The sequence below is a fragment of the Gavialis gangeticus genome, unplaced genomic scaffold (genome assembly GCF_001723915.1).
Source record: "Gavialis gangeticus isolate Ggan-Ray unplaced genomic scaffold, GavGan_comp1, whole genome shotgun sequence".
NCBI lineage: Eukaryota > Metazoa > Chordata > Crocodylia > Gavialidae > Gavialis > Gavialis gangeticus.
The window spans coordinates 41,612,909-41,633,687 of NW_017729024.1; the positions used below are offsets into that span (position 1 = coordinate 41,612,909).

Here is a 20,779-nt window from a genome sequence, read left to right on the forward strand (position 1 = left end):
TCAATTACCAGGAATGATTACCTGGTGTAATGCACTCCAGTGTCAAGCCTGCTGATCTTCCTAGGTGGGCTGGAAGTCTAACCTGTTGCCTAAAATTGACATTTTATAAAAACATTATAATAGCAAGACTGCTAACTTGACTCACTTTCTCTTTGAGTAATGTACTTTGTGGAGTACAAAGTAGCACAGTTTGGGTGACATTCAAAACTACCAAGGAACTCAACCTACTATGCCAGATCCGTTAACTGAAGCTTTTTAAAGAACATCCCATTGCCATCATCTTTCAAAGAAATAGTGTGGACACAAGTACATTGAAGGGCAACCTAGAATGGCAATGGTGTTTTGCAGTCTTTGACCAGTTCCACTTAAATACATTCAGTAAGGGTAAACCCTATTGTATATGCCTCTCAGTGCTAATTGCAAAGTTTAAATGAATTGCTATTAAGTGAATAAGAGAGTTAAATTCCACCTTTGCACCTTAGTGCATTTCAGGTGCTCATTAATTCTTTATTCCATTTTTGATTAACAGGTTACAAGCCCAATGTCAAGTATTTCTTGAGATACAAGACAATATACCTGCAAAACATCACTGGAATATATGCTGTTGTCTATAACAAATAACAAGTTCCTAGGACAATCCTGATCTCTCTACAGGAACATTCCTTATGCCTGACATCCAATGGTGTGATTAGGGCAGTTGCCCTGGGTGCTGATTTTGAGGAGCGGGGGGATGGCAACAGCTGCCGGCACAGTGTTTCAATATTGCTAGTAGTGCAATGGCAATGAGAAGTTGCAACTGGCCTGGGTGGACAGCATTGTCATTACACCTCTGCTGAGTTCAGTTCATTTGACAGTAAGAAAAATGGTCATGATGAAATCAGAATCATTTTCAATATCTTCAGAGTATAGGTTAACTGTTTTAGCAGCTCACACAAGTTTAGATTTCCACACTAATCTGGAGTTCTTTTTGATTGACGCTGGCATAAATGGGTCCAGAATCAGGCCTTTCTGTAGCACTTCAGAGTATCCATATGAGTGTTACCTAAGCCTGATTAGTCCAGCTTTACCACTCAGAGTGAGTGCCTTCTTTTAAGAGCACTCCAATTGTGGCCATGCTGAGAGGCCAAGCCCTGGAAGGACACCAATATATTCTACTTCATTATTTATGAGTCCTGTTGCCTCAGGAAGGATGACTGTCACTTTATGGAAGGAGGTAGTGTTAAAATTCCTGAATCACAAGAGCTAAGTACAAACAGTTAAAAAGCCTGAGGCAGAATCAATTCAACCTTTGCAGGTTAGTCTAAATTGCGTAGATTGCAAGTGAACAGACATTCATTTTTTATTCCAGAAATGCAGCCACATGCCTGCAATGGCTCAGGCCAGATGCCAGGGAGCACTAGATCATGCCTCCCTGCTTGTCTGGAGTAGAGCTTGGGCCAAGGCTATCTCACCCACCCTGTAAGGGGGGAGTTTGCTGGGGAGGTGCAAAGCATCCTGGGATGCTGGAGGACTGAGTTAACTTGACTCTGGAGGGGTTCTGGGACAGAAGTTCAATAAACTGATTTAACCTAAATCAGCTAAGTCTGATATTACATCCATCCAGGTTTATCTTAAACCAATTTTGGCCGTTTTGAAAGCAGTTTATGTGCACTGAACTTCTGTTGTGTTACAGATTTGAACCAGTTTCCAATCACTTATATCAGGTTATGTGTAATTTCTGTTCCTAATCAAGGTGAGCAAGGGAACCAAAGCAGAAGATGCGTCTTAATGCTGAGCCAGATAGGCTATGGTGACATACAGATTATTTGTGCTCAGAACTGTGATTCCATAGCAAATGTTCACATATATAAAGTAACTAAGAGTCTAGTCCTTCAAGCAAGCGCTTAAGAGGGCACCTTAATTCTCAATAAGCATCTCTGTTGACTTTGGTAGGGCTTATTTAAATTTGAGTTTGTTTAAATAAGAAAGGTAAGTTCTAATCAAATCTGTGTATGAATGGGCACATCTACATGTGCACTTTAATGCATAGTAGCCTTTTCTACTGCGCATTAAAGGGGCTCATAAAACATACTAATATGTTAATGTGCAGTAGAATAGGCTATTGAACATTAAGTGTTACTAAAAAAGTGTGCGCTTGCACCAGTGTGCGTGCCTATACACAAGCAGGGAGGCTGCTCTATATGCTGTAATTCCAGCACATCAGAGCAGACTTGATTAATTGAGGCTTCTGGAGTGTGGCAATTACCGCACTCTAGCAGCCTCCCATGTCGTATGTATCAGCATTCCCATGCTTCAAAATGGTGGTGGGGGTGCTGTATCTAAAACTTGTTGAACGAGCCACCACCATTTTGAAGCATGGGGACGCTAATACACGAGATGCTCCAGGCACTTTAATTAAGGGTGCTCTCAGAGCATACTCCAAAGCCCTTCTCCTCACCTTCCCCTCAGTCTCGGAACACATGCATAAACTCCCGGAGGTACTAAATTTAATGTATTAGAAAAAGGACATTAATGCCCTTGTAGATGTGCTTTGTGTGTTTTATAGGAATATTATAGGCCTGCCTCCTAAATGTGAGAGGTGTCCTTTGGGAGGTTGATTGTATATTTAGAGGAAGGTAGTTATTCACTAGCCCTGTTTTTAACTCTTAATTTTCCTTATCTTTTAACTTTACTAAGATACAACTGTTCTGGTTTGGCATGTCTGTATCAAACAAAGTTATACATATACTGAATTACAGACAGGCTGTCACAGTTCCCAAAATTAGGGTTAATATTTACAAACTATCCTGCTCCTATACTCTATATACCCTGTTGTCACAAATTCCATTATATTCGGGGGGGTTTGAAGCATGTCATAATTGTTTTATTGTACTGTATGGAAAGTGCGGTCTCGTTGGAAAGCTCATGTTAAACTGAATGCATTTATGCTATTGCTATCAGTGAATGGATTGTCATGCTGACTATGTATATCTTTATGGTTTGGGATATGGTTTGGTCAGAGAATTCAGGGAGTTGGTGAAACTGCTAATTGTCCCTTGCCATTGTGTTCTAGGGCCAAGCCAATTGTTAATCACAATAGGAGATAGAAAGGGCCACTGGTAGCAAGGGCACCCCTGGGCATTGTCTACCTGTAGTAAAGAAATCCATTCTGCTATAGGGAAGTATCTAAGAGTAATGGCCCATCAGCCCAGAGAAATGCCAAGTAGCCAAGGAGCCCAGAACTTTCTGGAGGGCTCTGGTGACTCATGAGCGCTAGAATAATGGCAATGAGGAGGCTGGCCTTGGAGACTTTTTAAGGTCTGTCTAGGATACTATGAGCATGTCTGAAGCAGGCTCTGGGAGCTCAGTGACCCCAGTTACCAGGACTGGTAGAATCAGCAGAAAGGTTGATCTCCATGAATTCTGGCAAGGACTCTCATGGAAGGCTAGGGGGAACCAGATGGGAGATCAAGAATCTGTACTTATTTTACTTCTCTGTCTCCAAACCCATGTTTTGTTGGCATAACTCATCTTTTGTGTAATAAACCCTTTTGTTGTTTGTCTCCATGCTGACTGCCTGGGGAAGGAGTGACTTCTGGGCAGGTGATAATCCAACCTAACTCTCTCTCTATGCAGAGGGGGATCCAAAATGTGGGTAGCCACCTGGGGCTGGCTGGGAACTGGCAGCTGCAGACTCTGGGCTAAGGGTAACTGCGGAATTGAGGTTTGCTTGGTTAGGGAGCTGTTGTAGGGCAACTTCAACCTGCTCCTTGGGACAAGTGGCAGCAAAATGGGGAAAAACTTGGGGCTCTAGAGTCATTTGGAGATAGATTTGTGACATTTATGCTGTGGCATAGCCTTTCATTTTTATTTTTTTAAATACTTTTGCCATTGTATTTAATCCACCATCTGATAAAGGCTAGATTCCAATTAGAAGGGGCATAGTTCAGCAGAAGCCAGATTCCCCTTTTTTGTACTTCTGCAAAAGGAAGAGCCAGAATCCCAGTAATGATGTTCCCTGAAAGTACATGGGATTTATAATATTGTCACCAGGGCTAAATTTCCCTCACTCAAAGGGAGCGTGGCTGCCTTGGGTATAAGCTTCTCCTGCATCAGCTTGCAATACAGAGCTGATGCTGAGGAGCGGGCCTTCTATTCCTTGAAAAGGGCCTTTCTTCACTGTGCTCCACACAGAGCTTTCTGCCTGCTTGTGTTTTCTGTAAGCAGAATTCTTCTGGGAATTCCCAGTGGTACAGTCTCTCTCTCAACCCCTCTGCGGCTACAATGCAGCCCTATGTGTTAGTAATCATTAGAGCTATGTGCCTAGCAAATGTATTCAATGATACAAGTTCATAGCCTACAGAATTCTCAGTGGCTGCACAAATTCTCCTTTCTCTCTTTCTTACCCCTTCCCCTTAAAAAATAAGATATCTATCTCTGTATATTGGTAATGGTGAGGTACCTATCTTTCTTGGCTCAGCTGTTTCATCTTTCCAGAGGAAAAGCAACCACCCAATTATACACACCCATAAATTAACTTGACAACCCACATACTGGAACTGCCACGCTTCCCTGAGCTGTTTAAATTGTTCATGAGTTCGTAGTCCCTGCAAAGTAGAGACTGGGAAGGAACATTACAAGTCCCTGTGGAAACTGTTTCTTCTCTATTTTTCAGACTTATCAACAACATATTCTGTGAGGCGATAGTTATGAGCCTCCCTCCCTCAGTGGAGACATTATGTTAAAGAAGCCTCCTGCGCTCCCTCATATAAACATATCCTTAGTAAGAAGGTTGGGTTCACTAGTGACTCATTTATCATACTCTGCAAAAATAAAAACCCCAACAAAAAACAAAAAAACCCTGCTGGATATGCAGGTTTGGAGGCTGTCGAAGTTTGCAAACTAAAATATGGAGGGGGGTTTCCCCCCTCCTCTTCCAGTCCCCCCTCCCCTTCAGCTTATAAGAAGAGGTAATTGAGGAAAAACTGGAACCACAGTAACTTTCATATATTTGTAATTATTGTTGAAATAATCCAAGGTTAAATTTCAGAAAAAACAGATCTGGCTGCCTATAACTTGATGCAAGCAAGCCTGTCCTATATATCTTTCCCCTTTTAACTCTCTACCCTTGAAAAACCAGAATAACCTGAAACATTTCAGAGTCACATTAAACGTACTGTTGGTTCCCAATTTCATATGGTTTACATCTTGTGTATATTGATACCCCAGTTTGTGGAACCTTTGAACTTCTATCCTCTTGTGACTGTTATTTCAGAAAAGCTACATGCTTAAAAATGGTGTGGTGTGCCCTGATGATCCTATGGCTCCAAAAGGTCTGTTGGGGGAAACCAGCTAGTGCTGAGAGCAGATTATGTGATCTCCTTTAGTTAGCCAACTGCAGGCTACTTTATTGGAGATGCTTTGAGAGAAACCACTATTATCCAGGGCCTTGAGGCATTTTCATATTCCAAAGATTTAATTCAGTAGTAACCAGCCCCCCTGTACATCTGGGCTGGCGCAGTCCCCTAATTTAGAAAGGCAATCCTGCTATTTGCAGCTAGTACTGCTTAACTCTGCTGCACTGATATAAATTGTAGCTTGCAGCACTTTACCTCATATAAGCTCAGGGCTTACATCAGAGCAGCTCTATTGATAGCTGAAATCAGGACAAATCCTCAGTGTATGAAGTGGTCTTAGTCATCCTATAAAAGGCTGTATTATTTAAAAAGCCCAGGACCATATGAAATTGGAGGACAGAGCTAAATTCATTCTGTGCTCTGCAAGGCACAATCAAGCTCAGTCTTTCACTTGGATTTACAGACGTGGCTAAGATTGTCAGAGGTTTACAAAGGATTTTGTTTGTTCAGCCGGGCTTGCTTCCTATACAGAGATAACCCTTGCAATTCTCACTTACCCAGTAAACAAACAGGAACTGCTGCAGTCAAACCTCACACTGCAGAATGTTTCTTTATATAATAACTTTTTTCTTGGATAGAGCCATGCATAAACATTCAAAGGCAGATTGAAATTCTGTTGTTCTGAAAGGCTTGAAGACCTTAATAAGGCAATATCCTTCTGTAACAGGTCGCCGTCCCCGGCACCATCTTTCTGGTTATCTGCGCCTTACGTGGGGTGCCCTTAGAGCCTGCTTTGTAATTATTTGGTCCCGTCCTAATCTCATCTGCCACGTCTTGATGGAAAATTATTTTTATGCGTGGGAGACTGCCTATTATATTGGGTATGTTGGGGTCTCTCTTATTATGGCTTGACCCCTGTTTTCTCTGGCTGGGCCTCCCCGTCTGAACCCACTACACTGGGTTTGACTCTGAGACTCTAGCTTTTTTTTTTTCCTTCCAGTGCCTGGAGGCTCATGGTCCCCTCTCCTGCAACCTTCTTACTAAGGATATGTTTATATGAGGGAGTACAGGATGCTTCTTTAACATAATGTCTCCACTGAGGGAGGGAGGCAAGTGGTACACTGGAAAGTGCTAAAGTTTCTTTAAAAGACCCACTACTCAACAGTGAACCTTTTTGTAACCTATTAAAGGTAAATACAATTATTTTATACACTGTATATTCCTTTATTATTCATATTCAAGTCCCTAACCCCATTTTTCCCATAAATTTTTTGTCTTAACAACCACAGTTTTGCCAACAACGGGAACTTGCAGGAACCTAACCCCTGCGGTTGGCAAGGGAAATCTGCATTGACAAAAGGATACACTTCTGTAGCATCTGATGCTGATATGTCTCTGTAAGCAAAGCAAAACATATTTCTGCAATTGGAGCAGATACTAACAAAATAACATGGCACGTTTCCTTTCTGCCTGGGTAGAATTTAGATTCTTTATGGTGTTCACAATGTCAGCTGTAGAATCAAGAACCTGGCTTGAAATCCATTGTATTGCAGTTCTTACTCCATTACCACAATTTACATAGTTAATCTCATACTGATCCTAGACCTAAATCATAATGATCTTAAAATGTGTTTTTGGTATTTCAGCAATTTTGTTCCAACTTGACTACCACTCTCTTGGCAAAGAACTGAGATTTCTTCCAAGTTAGGAAGAATAAGTTCCCAAATATAACAACAATCCTACTGACTTCATTCATAAGTTGTGATGCATGATTTGTAAAGCAAACAGGAAGCTTAAATTTTGAATATGCCCCCCCCCCTTTTTTTTCTTAACAGTGCCAACATAGTAAAATGTATTTAATGCAGCACTATCTTTATTTAGCACTACACTTGGGAGTCAGAAAAAAATGCATTTTATCAGGAGGAAGGTTGCAAGCAGGATCTGAAACATTTTCGTTTGGAACCTAACTGATGCCTGAGGTAAAACTGCACAATGTTAAAGCAACGATAATTGGCTCCTCCTGACTTTCCCCATTGAAAGAAATTGAAATTCAATTGACTTTCAGTGGGGATAGTTGCAGAGTGGCAATTGTCATTGCTGTGACATTGTGTATTCCTATATCAGGAAGCTCTCAGAAGTCGAAGTGAAAATATTGTTGTAAATTAGAATATGATCTAAGAATGCATTTAATGGAGGGAGGACAGCATATGTAATGAATACTATATGATATACAGTAAGGTTATGCTGAATAGCATTGTTCAGCCAATGAACACTGAATACAAAGACCAAAAGTATACTGCATAGCCAGACATGGTAATATTAAATGATAGCTTCCTGTTTACAAGGTAATAACAGCATCCCAAGCTAAGTCAGAGGTAGAGGCATTTATTAGTCCAGAAAATGGATATTAAAATGAAATTTTGAGGCTTCTTTTGGTTTACATATCCAGGGCTGACTTTATATGCTAAGTAGTCCATTAGCCCAGGTTATACAGGGTGCATCTACACATGCAGTTAATGCAAAGCTATTAATACAACTCCAGGGCAATATGAGCTGGAGTAAATTACTCTTGGGCAGAGCATCTACATGTGCATCAGGGACAGCAGCAATTTTAGCCATGGTAGAACAGGCCCAGGGTGGCAGGGGACCCAGGGGGTCAGTCCCAGGTTCTGAAGTGGTAGTGTCGGGCAGCGCAGGGGCTGGCTGGGACACAAGGGTGCTGAAAGTGCAGAGCCATGTGTTTATGTGGCAGACAAGAGTCTGGCCCCCAGCTAGCTGGACTTACCAGGCACAATTTATGCCCACAGTTAGCATTTACTTGTGTGTTAATCTTAGTAAATTACCCTGGTGTAACATAGTATGTCTATCTTACTGTGGTGTTAATTAGTTTACTGTGGCCTAATACTGTCACAAATGTAGAAAGTGACACTTTACTCCACCTCTAATTAGTGTACTCTGCTGTTACATGCATGTGTAAACACAGACATATTTTACCAAGTTATCACCAAGCAGCGTGTTGATGGTGTTATACAAAAATAAGATCTGCATTTTGCTACTGATCCCTGCTTGGTTAATTAGTCACTCCTCAGAGAAATCCTGACTAAACCTAGTGTTTTTGAATCTTCCTCTTGCTGTTGCTGCTCCTTGTACCCCATAACCAATTTTTTTTAACCGCCCTCCATTAAAAATGATTCCTCATATGAGAACTGTATTTCCTTTTCACATAAATAAATAGCTTATAGAGCCATTATTTTGCAATGTATCAATACCTTGAAGTGGTTTACAAGCTAAATACAAAACAGATCATAGAAATTAGAAACAAAGGAAATTGATTGTGTCAAAAGAAATGGAGGGTTCAAGCAAAAACATATGAATTCTGTTATATTGTGATTTAATACTTATAATCATATTGGAGTGAGGTAAACAGTCTATTGTGAGTATGTGGATAGAGCAATCAGAGAAGGATAGTCGGAAAGAATACTTGGGGTTCCATATTTTTGGTTATTGAGTATTAAACTCTACAGTTATTATTCAAATCAGAAATTCCAGCCAGTAAGAATGTGCTTTTTTGAGACAACTAAGTTGTAAAATTTAGTTGTAAAATAAGGCAGAGGAGGATGCAATTAGCCTCACAGCATAAATAGCATGTAGTACCATGTAAAGAAGATGGACATAAGGTAACTCAGAATTTGAAAATTCCATCTGCTATGAAAATAGGACCCTATTCCAGGAGGATGGTATTAATTTCTGAACGATCTAGTTTTTATGGTAGCAAACACAAGCTCCCAAAGCAGACCTTGAACTGATGCAGTGATGTCTTCCAGAGCCTGGAAACAGCCTTAGTATCTCTTTCACTGTTCAAAGATATATTAAAATGCAACACAATTAACTGTGAAATGTCTGTTTTGTTTTGACTGTCAGAGGCATAACATATAAGGTTTGCACTATAGCCCAACATTTCCCAAGCCTTGTGAGCACTTTCATGCTGTCTTACCTACTGCAACTACATCTATCACCACTGAAAGCTGTCAATAGTAGGGAATTTGGCCAAGAAAGAAGCATCTTCTATGGGGAGGGTGAGTGTGTGTGAGAGGGTCTCTACATTTGACTACCACACTGGGTGCAGACTCCCTGGGGTCCGGTAGTCCCTCTGAGTTGGCACCCAGAACTGGGCTCAGTTACCCATACATAGTTAAGCTACTGTTCACTGTAGGGAATTGAACTACATTACTCCTGAAATCTTTTCCAACCACAATTATATTCAATTATCATATTCAAATATTCTAAAAAACAAAATATATAGGTCCCTGCCACAAAAATCTTACAGTAAAAGAAGCTAATCTTCCCAACTCTGCTTGCAATAACCTTCCTTGTAAGTAAAAGGATTTTGAAGACTGAGGTTTAGGAGCCTGATCTAGAGGTTTTTGAAGTCCAAGGAGAATAGGAGAAAAGCAAAAAATATAGGGGAAGATGCTGAGAACCCAGGAGATATGTAGGGGTTTTTTTTCCCTTAAATCTAGTAAGTGGAGCTCTTAACAATATTGTGCAGAGACATAACAGGGCATCTTTGTGGTCAAGGCAGCTGCAGGGCACGGAACAGTGGCAGATCTTGGCTGCCAGCAGTGAAGATGGCTGGTACACACACACACACATATACACACACACCCACACACCCTAGGGCTGCTGCCCCTGCCTTCCCCTTTTTAGTTATGTTACTGACATTGTGTACTGCATGTTAGTTCTCACAAACACTGTGCAGGGAGTGGGGTCCTCCTTAAATTGCAGGGAGTGTGGTCTTTGTGCATGGCAGCCCCCATATTTTCACCATACTTGGAAGCCTTGTTTCCCAGGATGTGAAGTGCTGAATAACTGTTTCCAACCTTGCTATTGTGTATGCCCATATTATATTTTTAAAATTCATTCTGTTTTCTCCCACAAGGACAGGTAACATCTCTTTCTGTACTGCTCCATTCCATAAGATGCTGAGCCTGACTTTCCGCTGCTCTGTCTCCTGGAACTGTTTATTGCAATGTAAAATGGACACTGTTCTACATTCCATTTGCACTAGTAGAAATAATTATACAACATGCAGTACAATCAGTGGAGAGCTTGGTCTGCTATTATCAGCCAAAGGCTATTCAAGAAAGTGTTGTAGAGCTAACAAAGGCATAATAATACCTTACGGTTTGGACCAGAAGGAGCCTATATGGCTTCTTATGTATATTCTCACATAGTTGGTGTAAGCAGTACAAAGTGCTTATTGAATATCTTGGGAAGAAAAAAATAAGAAGACTGAACAATTGATTTGGATCAAGTTTTCAACCTATTACAAATGTCAAGAGATTTTAAACTGAAAGAAGTAAAGATGAACAGCCACCAGCCATGGGCAGAAAGAGGGAATAATGTCAAAGTTCTTTTCCTGGTTTTGGGGTATGATTCTAACTGCCATTCAGTCAGGAGCATGCTATTGTATTCTCTCTTTTTTCCCACTTGCCACAGACCACTCAGAGGGATCTGAACAAAAAGGAGAGAAAAGAGCTGAATATTATTTGCCAAATAAGGTATTATACATATCATGCACTGTAAAGCCAGTCAATAATATCCATTCAGTATTTTATTCTTCAGGAAGTACATTATTCATCCAACATATTGTCCAGGGAATAACTGTGCCCAATTATTGACAAGCAGAGAAGGAATGCTTTCGCCATACCATGATATGCATGGTAGCACTGTCTTGTATAATGTGCTGGAATTTTAGTATATCTATATCCATTGGGATAGAATATTTACCCTTGTGGATCAGATCAGTAGTCCAAGTAATTTGCTATGGTTCCAGCAGTGACTAATAGTGTATTTTGAGAAGGTGCAAAAAAACTTTACAGAAAGTGATTATGAAATAACATGGCTCCAGGGAAAGTTTCTTCAGTGTGACCTTTGTTTTTAGCTTCAGGTTAAAGCAGAAGTATGCAGGTTCCTTTTTGCCTTTAATTATAATATAACTGGATGTTTTCATTGTCCTTACAAGCATTTAAACCACATTTGAGTCTTGCTAAGCTCTTGGCCTTAGTGATGCCTCATGCTGATCATTAAACAACAACAAGAAAACAGCGCGCTGTTCAGGCCCCACCATCACCATCACCTTAATGGTTTAATTATCGTTCTCATCACTCTGATATATAGTCTATGTTTTTTCACCCTTCATGAGGAAACCTTAAAATGGTGGTTAATATCGACACTTTTGGCGATTACGTTTTTTCCCCCTCATCTATTGATGAGCAAGTTCACTGTGTGAAGTATTTTGTTCATAGAGTTTTCTAGCTTGCATTTCCTTGCTGCTCAGGTCAACCTTCAATTGGTATATTCTTTGGAATGAGCTTGAAGTGTTTGTTCTATATTTTATATTGAGCTTGGTCTCCTGTCTGTTGCTGACAAATGACTTGTTAACATATTGTTTCTGAAGCACAATTTGCATTTCTGTGAACCAGGGATTAGGCATTGTGTGTAGATTAGGAATAATTTATGTCTAATTAATAATGGATGTTTTTTTTCTCTCCTGCCTGAGATTTTGTTTTGCATAATATGAGAAGAACAGAGTACTCCCTGGTGATGACAAGAGAGAGCATTTCTCAAGAGCAAATAACACGAAAACATTTAAATCAGCAGCAATTGGTGTTTTAACTGCTTGTGTGCTGGCCAGTATCTTGGTTCTGAAGAGCTAGTCTATTCTCCTTGGAAGGCTTGAACATTTCTGGGCATTGGTCTCCCCTGTCTTCCGTTCACTTGAATTGATCTTGATTGAGAGCAGAGCTTTTACCTTCTGCTATTTGTGAAGTTGCTGATCTTAGGAAAAGCATTAGGGTTGTATGAAATGGGCCATATTCAATTCAAATTTGGATTTGGCCTGATTCAATTAGCTGATTCAGATCAATGCCCCCAATTTGATTCAGCTGAATCCAAATCTGAAGATTTGATGCTGATTTGGAGAATCAATGATTTGGACATATCCACAGCTTTAAATATTTTTTCTACATTTGAAGTACCAGGTGTGGCTCATGAATGCGAAGATGCTGGGGTGGATAGAGCATCCCACAGGAGCATGAGGGGGCCCCCCACATGCTCAACAGTGAACCTGGAAGTGGGCTGGAAGCACTTCTGGTCTGCTTCCACATCCACTGCCAAATGCACTGGGGGGCTCCCCCATGCTCCCTAGCTTGGCAGCCAGCCACGGAGGGACCCTGGATGCCCCCCCAGACCCAGACCAATTGCCAAGCTGGGGGGGGGCATAGAAGGGGGAGGGGCCCATGCACTCCCTGGCAGACTCAGAAGTGCTTCTGGTCCACTTCTGGGTCTGCTGCCAAGTGCTCTGGGGACTCCCTCATGCTCCTGTGGGATGCTCCATCCCCCCCAGCATCTCAGCATACAAGAGCTGCCTGTTACCTTGAGGTATGTAGAAAAAACATTTAAAGCTGTGTCTATGTCCAAATGGTCGAATCTTACCAAATTTCTCTGAATTGATTCAGAGGGTTCAATTCGATTCAGAGAGATTAAAGGGTCTCCTGATCCGCTTTGGATTCAGAGAGTCGGCCACTGAATTGGGCCAAATCTCTGCCGAATCAAATCAGTGACCAAAGGTTTGCACAGCCCTAAAAAGCACACAGGCAGATGAACATGCTTTATTTAGCTATTATTTATGGTACATGCATTTTTTCTCACTTGTTAATAATAGTGTGCCTACAATATAATATATACTATAATGAGAATGTATTGTAAGCATTCCTTACAACCACTTCATTTTCCTATCAATTTACATTATTTTTATATATATAAATTATATAGTAAAGATAGAATTATACAATAATAGGAACCTTGGTTATATTAGTTTTTCAATACTTTGTGTATGATTTGCAGAACTGTTTGACTATTTTATAGCTTTAGAAAAGAAATTGTTTTTAACTGTTAGTGCTTATAGAATATGTATTCTGCTTCACTGTGAGGGGAGAAGGAAATTCCCTGCTATACAACATTTCAGTCATTTCGCAGCAAACTTTAGGAATAGCTGGAGAGGAACCAAGAACAAACAACAGATGATTTAGAACTGTCAAAATGAATGTTCATTCTCTCCTTCATTAAAAAAGAAATGGATTATGAAGTTGATTAATAAAGAGAACTTTTTTTGCAGAGTTATGATGTTATAAGGAAGAGAGCTATTATTTGGATGAGGTAATTATCCTCGATTACAAGAACAGTAACACTGGTACCTCTAGCTCAGTATCTTGTCTTCGACAGTAGTAAGTAGCTTATGCTTTTTATAGGAAGAGTGTAAGAAACGAAGCATGTATACATACAGGGAATCATCCCTTGTCATACCTTCACTATTTTCCAATTGCCAGGTTTAAAAACACCTCGTGGACTATCCTCCATAAATTTGTCTAATCCTTTTGGAAGTGCAATAATACTATTGGCTTCTACAACATCTTGTGACAGTGAGTTCTGCCTGTCACTTCTGTCCATCCCTTTCACCTGTATAAATGTACAATTAAAGTGATGGGCAACCTCGATTCTAACACAAAACTAATTCCATTGGGTTTCTTTTGCTGACCAGTTCTAGTACTGAGGCAAAGTAAAACCTGATTGGGTAGAGAACCCAAGCTGGTCTGCTCAGTCACTGGCTAAATGCCATAACTTCCCCCTTAAATTTTGACACATTCTCACCTGATGCATATTACTTTGTAGAGTGAATCTTGTTGCATTAAGGTGTTGTTGACCTCAACTCTAATCCTCTTTTTTTTAGACCAAATATTGATTACTATTGCAGGAATGCTCTGAAAATAAGATGACTGTGAATGCAGGGAACATCAAGTGTTGTGAGAACAGTTCACGCACTAGCAACAGGCAAGTGTTGGGGAAAACACTGCCAGAAAATCTGGTATCTCAGAACTTCCAAGGACATAGCAGGAGCAGAATGGGACTCAGTGACCCTTTATAATATGGCAGAGTTACCCGGTTGTTTCAAGGACTACATAGTGGACTGAAATTACTAAGTTCCTCTAATAGAGGTGTGAGATAGGAGTGCTTTATACAAGAGTTGCTTGTACCAATATAAATAGTTAATAGATAAGGTGTCAGCAATGGTGCTCAAGGACATGTAGCCCAGTCCCTGCGTTATAGAGGTTCAGTAAAAAAATGCTTGTGCACCACTAAAGAAAAGGTTTCCTCTAGCAGCTGTTTATATCAGTTCATAACACAGAGGTGCTTTATTTGTTTGAAAATCCTCTTCTAGTAACTCACCCTTCCCCTTTAGTGTGTGGTGCTGCTCAGGGTTGCTTTGGGATATAAAATATTCTTCTGAAAGTGTGCTTTAATCAATAAGAAAAAACATAGGTTTTACTTGTTTTATTGCATATTTTGCCTACCTCTTTTCTTTTTTAAAATGTAAAATCTATATAATATGCTCCATAAAAGAGCATGACTTATTAATGTCCGAAACCAGAACAAAGTGAAAGATACATTTTTACTTCAGTAGCATCCTCTACATATATATAAAATGGGCACACAGAGTATAATGTGTATCTATTTCAGTAGCAATGAATTCCAGTCAGTAAAAGTAAATGCATATAAATATCCACCTTCTCATCTCCAGTGCTCCCTTAGGAAGGATCTTTTTTTTTTAAATGACTGATTTAGTAGTGATGAAAACTAGTGGATTGAAAGCCCTTAGTGTCCTGTACATTTTCCACAGAAAAGATACAGAATGGGTAGCAGCAGTACTCCCATTGCGTTTCATCTGGACTGGGGGTACTAGCTGCAGTGGTGAGGAATTGCTCACTCTTTGCACATAATGGGCGTGTCTACACATGATGATTAATGTGACACAATAAACTTCAGTGCAGATTGCACCAGAGTTTATTGCTCCTGTAGCACTGCTCCTACTCCTGTAGCACTGCTCCTGTAGATGGGTGATGCTTTTCTGTGGAGCTAATTAGGCAACTCTGCAGTGAACATCTTGTGTCGATGCACCCAGTCAGTACTAAATTTGGTCTAAAGGCAGTTGCCCAAGGTTTTGATGATTGCTTGTCTAGTGAGGGTCTTGGTATGTCACCTGTTACATGTGAAGATTCCCAGACTTTTAACATTGTTAAAATACCTGCAGGTTAGGGAAGTGCTGATATCCCTCTTTTAGGTGAATGTCTGATGCAGACAGAGATTAAAGGTGCATCCCTACCACATTCTCGTTTGTCCTCTGGGGCATTTCCCATCATATGTTCTTGTGAGTAATCATAGGACCATTGTATTGGTATAGTTACACTGAGAAAGAATTGATCTAAAATTCTTAGAGAAGTATCTGTGGAATAGAAAAGGTATTGTTTTCTGCACTAGTTTTCTAAAGCTTCTTTCAGTCTCCTTCTGTTATGTTTCCATTTCCTTTTCTAATGTGGGAGTGATCTGTTCCTCTGGTGGCTGTATGTGTATGTGTCTTTCTCTGCTGCTGCCTAATGTAACATGAGTGCTCGTAACTCCCAGCCAGTGCCTTCCTTTCTCCCAAGCTATAACAGGAATCAGAAAGTAATGAACAGAATTACTACACCATCCTGGAAATCTTTTCTCAAGAAATATCTCATGAGACTTTGCGCACAAGGGTTTTTTGTTGTTATTGGTGCTTGTTTTGCTGCATTACAAATATAATGGGAATAAACTTCTTTGGTATCCTAGCCAAACTCACTAAAGCCCAAATGCACAAAAAAAGCTGGCTGGCTCAAGTGGCTTAAAACAAAAACATTTTCTCATTTTTCCTTCAGACTACAAAGCATCGGCACAGCTGCTGTGTAGCTGTTTGCAGGTCATTGTGGTTAGATTAGCCTCAGTGCCTTCTATGTCCATTCTTTCTGCTCCATGGAGGGAGAATGTGGCTTGCTTCCAATTCACCTCTGCCCGCTGGTGATCAGAATGATAGAATTAAGCTCTGAGACATAGAGAGGATACACCTTTCCTTCCTGTGAACTGTCCCAGTCATGGTCACCTCCTTTGAATTGGAACCTCAATAGCTAATAGTCCATCAAAAGGTAGTGGAGTAGGGCCCATAAATTCAGATGTGTATGAAATTCGGAGAGAGATTAACTCTGCTTGGACTTTCAGAGTTTCTAACTGAGGGAAATCTGAAGAGGTTTTTTTTATTATTACTACTTGATTTAAGAATTGTTTGCAGAGAAGGGATGAGCAGACTTAGACAAAGATAGAGAAATTATCTGACACTTTTTAGATGCGTAGCAAATGCCTGAACCTTGGTTAGGTAACAGTAATTCTCTGTCCCTTCAAAGATCACCTCTTCTGTAATGCATAAAATAAACTGAAGCCTGATAGTGACCAGGCAGGGGGAGAGCCATAATCTTCTACCAATGTCCCAACTATTATATGTATTTGTTGTACTGTTTGCCCCAATACAATGTCAATGTATTTGTTGCATTGTTTGTTCCTTTCACCTGTGAGATTTTTCCTTTTACACTCTAAGCTCCTTACAGAAGGTATTTTCATGTATTATGTTTCTACAGCATCTATCACAATAAGACCTAATCTGATTGTGGCATTTAGGTGTTACCACAATATCAATAAATACATTAGTAAAATATGATGGAAGGGGTAGCATGGAGTTTAAGTGAAGTTACTGTTGTCAGTATAGAGCTGAACAGAGAACAGTAAATCTGTTGCTTGGACCATTTCAAGATTGCAAAAGGTAGTTTCATCCTGAGAATGAATGAAAAGCTAAAATCTTTAAATTCTTCATGAAAAGGAATAGAGCCTGGGATCCTAGGAGATGAACTGGTAGGAAACTGTGTAGACTGACATGATAGATAGTACTGTCAGTTTCCTAGCTCTGTAATAATACACAAATAACATGCTTTAATTGTTTTAATTTTAATGTTTAGTAGTTTTTAACAGAAAACAATCATTATACAAGAATCAAGTAAGAGAAATGAGTCAAACTCAAGGTAACAGGAACATATTGAATAGCATAAAAACAAAACCAGCAAATATGCTGACAAAATATCAATTCACAGTCAATCAAATATAAGGTGTAAATGAAATGCTCATGACATTTAAAATTTTTAAGAGTCAGTCTACTTTAAAGGACACTAGACTGACTGACTCAGTAGCATCTTTATTAGAGAATAATAACAACTGAAGTCAGTTCTATAAGCTTGAAAAATGGCAAAATATTGTTTTTGTTTTCCATTTTTGTTTTCCATATCCAGTATATGGGAATACAGTGTGAATTTTAGATGCAAATGTTTGTGTGTTCTTTAAGTTGATTCAAATTTAAATATATCTATTAAAATAAAAGCCATAAAATTGGTTCTCAGGGTAGAATTTACTTCTCCAGTATGCAGTGAAGTTTTCCGAACACCAACCCACTTCTCTCTTGCACAGAGTAAATGCAGAATAAAGATTTAACACTGCCAGAAAGAGATTTGAAGTATGCATTAGATCCAGGATTCAAATTTTAATATACCAGAAATACAATACATAATAGGGCAAATTCTGCACTGACTTACCTATTGTAACCCTGACTTTAAAGTATTTTCACAGGCAGCAAGATCAAGGAAACATTTAGTTATATATTTAATTCAAGGTTTTCAGAAAATGGTAAGCATGGCTAATGCTGGCACATGTTACTAAGTGAAATTTGCTTTGTGAAATGTTTCTGCGTGCAAGTCTTCAAAGGATGACATTCACTTGGAGCTCATGAAGGTCTGGGTGGCCCCAAAAGCAGCAGAACTGGGGTGATTCTGCTAAGCAGATGACAAAGGATGTGCGGGGGAACTCTTCCACCCGTGAGATATGGAATCGGATCTGGTAACAGTTTATATGTAGTGCAGTGCGGAGGAGAATTTGGGGAGGGTCAGGGACATCGTAGCCACTAAAACTGTAGTTAAACTGATCCATTGGCTACAGATCCTTAAGTAGGGCTGCAGAGCTGCTGTACTAGCATAATGGCTGTCAATCACAAATAATGCCACATTCTGCTTGTGGTTCAAAGGTGAATTCTGTTTCCTCGCCAAATGTTTGAAGTAGATGTCTCCTATGAATCTGTGGGAGACAGCTGGGATGAATCGCCATCATACATGGTTAAATTGTGTGCTGGTGATGATAGCAGTAAAGCACACTGGTCTCATGTTAAAAGGATACGTTGGGGAACATATCCTTTTAGCAGAGCAGGAAAGGGCCACACTACAAACCTGTTCATGAATCAACTAATTCAAATTAGCTCTAACTTCCAACTCTGTTTCATCAACACCATGGAGAGTTTCTGGAGAGTTTTAAGATAAGAATTCTGTAGATACACAGAAACTGATTCCCTCACTTGTAATTTAGTGAAACTGCAAATAAACAAGGTAGTTTTTGTTCAGTTCTCCTCCTAATTATTATTGCCCCAACCACACAAACTACTAAAGGATGGGGTTTCAAAATAATACAGAAATGTTTTCAGTGCAGCTTTCCTTTCTAATAATCTGTTAAAATGATTTTTGTGATAGAGACAAATCAGTCTAATTCTGAAAACTTATTTTGCACTAAATGTTCACTTCTGAAATTTACGAAGTGAATAAAATCTCCTTTTAATCTCATTTCTCACATCCAATTAGTTGAGTTCTTCAGTTTGCTAGATGACCTCTTAGCAGCCAGTCTCTGCATACATGAAGCAATAACCTCAGGCTTTGTGGAACATTTATTTTGAGATACTCGTCAAAACCATATTAGAATAAATTTTACTTCTTCAGAAGCTATTGTGCTATTGTAATCTGTTTTCACAGACAGCAGAGAGGAACAGAAGCTAATTCTGGATACCCTTTCAGTGCCTCCGACTCATTCTGATCTTTACAGAATGGTTAATACACACAAGTTCTAGGGCTTCTTTATCCTGCAACATTTCCAAAGTTGGCTGAGGGCAGTCAACCTCAAGGCTTTCCTTGTGGAAATATATTATTACCAGACAGCAGATTTATATTCTTAACCCACCACTTAATCAGGAAAAAGTAAAGTTCACACATAAGGAAATATCTTGCCCATCCCTAAATTAAATTATAGGTTCTTGTGTTATCCTTTCTTACCAGTTTGTAAGTGGGATGGCAGGCTAGAACTGGGACTCCCTGATATGGAGATGTGTAAAGGGAAACATGAATAGGAAGGTTTCTGACACCTTTGAAAAGAGGACAGCTGGGCTACAGCTGTCTCTCTTCCTTGAAGGAAAGCTAGTTCTCAATGCCGTATCTGTCTAAGCTGGATGCTGATGTTTCACTGGGTTTCAAAACTGGCTTATCTTCCATCTTGTACAAAATCATCTGGAAATCAACCTCAATTTCTTCCCAGCATTAAATAATGTCCAGACTCTGGTCTTAACAGTTTTAGGACTAGATTGGATTCAGTTCTGTAAGAGGTCTGTTTCCAGACCCAGGTAGGAAGTGGACCAAACAGGTAGAAATAATATGCAGATAGGTTGCCTGTGGCTTGTTCTGTGCTGCCTAATAACCTAAGTCTAATAATGCTTTTGTTCTGTGTAGAAATTGCTGGTTTTATATATTAAAACAAGAGAATGGAACACGTTTAGGGCTGAAGAGAGGGATTTCCTGGTGTGGCATTTTTTTGTCAGTAAATAGGAAATAATGTCCCTCTGTTGCAAACTTTCAGGCAAATAATTATTTGTAGCTTAAAGTTATGAAACACTGGGAATGTGAGCATTTTCTTAGACAAGCTCTGGATAGTCAAGACGCACAATGAAAAAGCTACCACTACAAGTTACAGCAGTCTCAGTCTTTTTTTCTTTTACCATATTTTACTTGAATGTAAGACAAGGTTTTCTTACCCAATCAGCCTGGGAAAAAAGCTCCTCATCTTACATTTGCATACAAGGAAACCTCATTCAATATATTTTTTTACAAATGTTATTAAAAACACCTAGAACACCCTACACTTACAAAGCTACACATATTGAGTATCCTTGTTTTACCAAGACTTCATATCACAGTAACAACTACATAGCAAGAACACACAACTGCATATTAGGCCTGTGTGAAGTGGCTAGTATTTGCTTTGGATTTGGCCAATTTGGGGGGGACTGTGATTCAATTTGGTGATTCGAATCACTGTCCCAAATTGATTCAGCTGAATCTCTGAACTGGACAGGCCCCACCCCCTGCTCGCTCTCCCAGCCCCATCAATGGCTGCCCCACCCAGCCCCAGAGTCCTAGCACTTAAAAAAAAAAATTCCCCACACTCACTGACTCCTGCCAGGTGGGGGGAGGGGGCAGTGATCCCTGCTGCCCTCCACTGCCCTGTGCTGTGTGGCAGGGCTTTGCCATGAGCCCCCAGAGGCCCTGACAGCTGCTGCAGCATCTGGTGAGGGCGGGGCTTCTTCTTTTTTCCAAGTGCCAGGATGTTGGGGCTGGGCATTT

The 20,779-nt window shown here is 40.0% G+C and overlaps 1 long non-coding RNA gene across 1 annotated transcript in view; it reads right to left on the reverse strand.

The window, feature by feature from the left end:
- Nucleotides 1-10,275: 10,275 nt before the first annotated feature.
- Nucleotides 10,276-20,779, reverse strand: part of LOC109297341 — a 106,264-nt gene continuing 95,760 nt past the window's right edge. The window contains exon 3 of the long non-coding RNA XR_002097292.1: nt 10,276-10,850. This is a non-coding gene — a long non-coding RNA (uncharacterized LOC109297341). The remainder of the gene's footprint in view (nt 10,851-20,779) is intronic.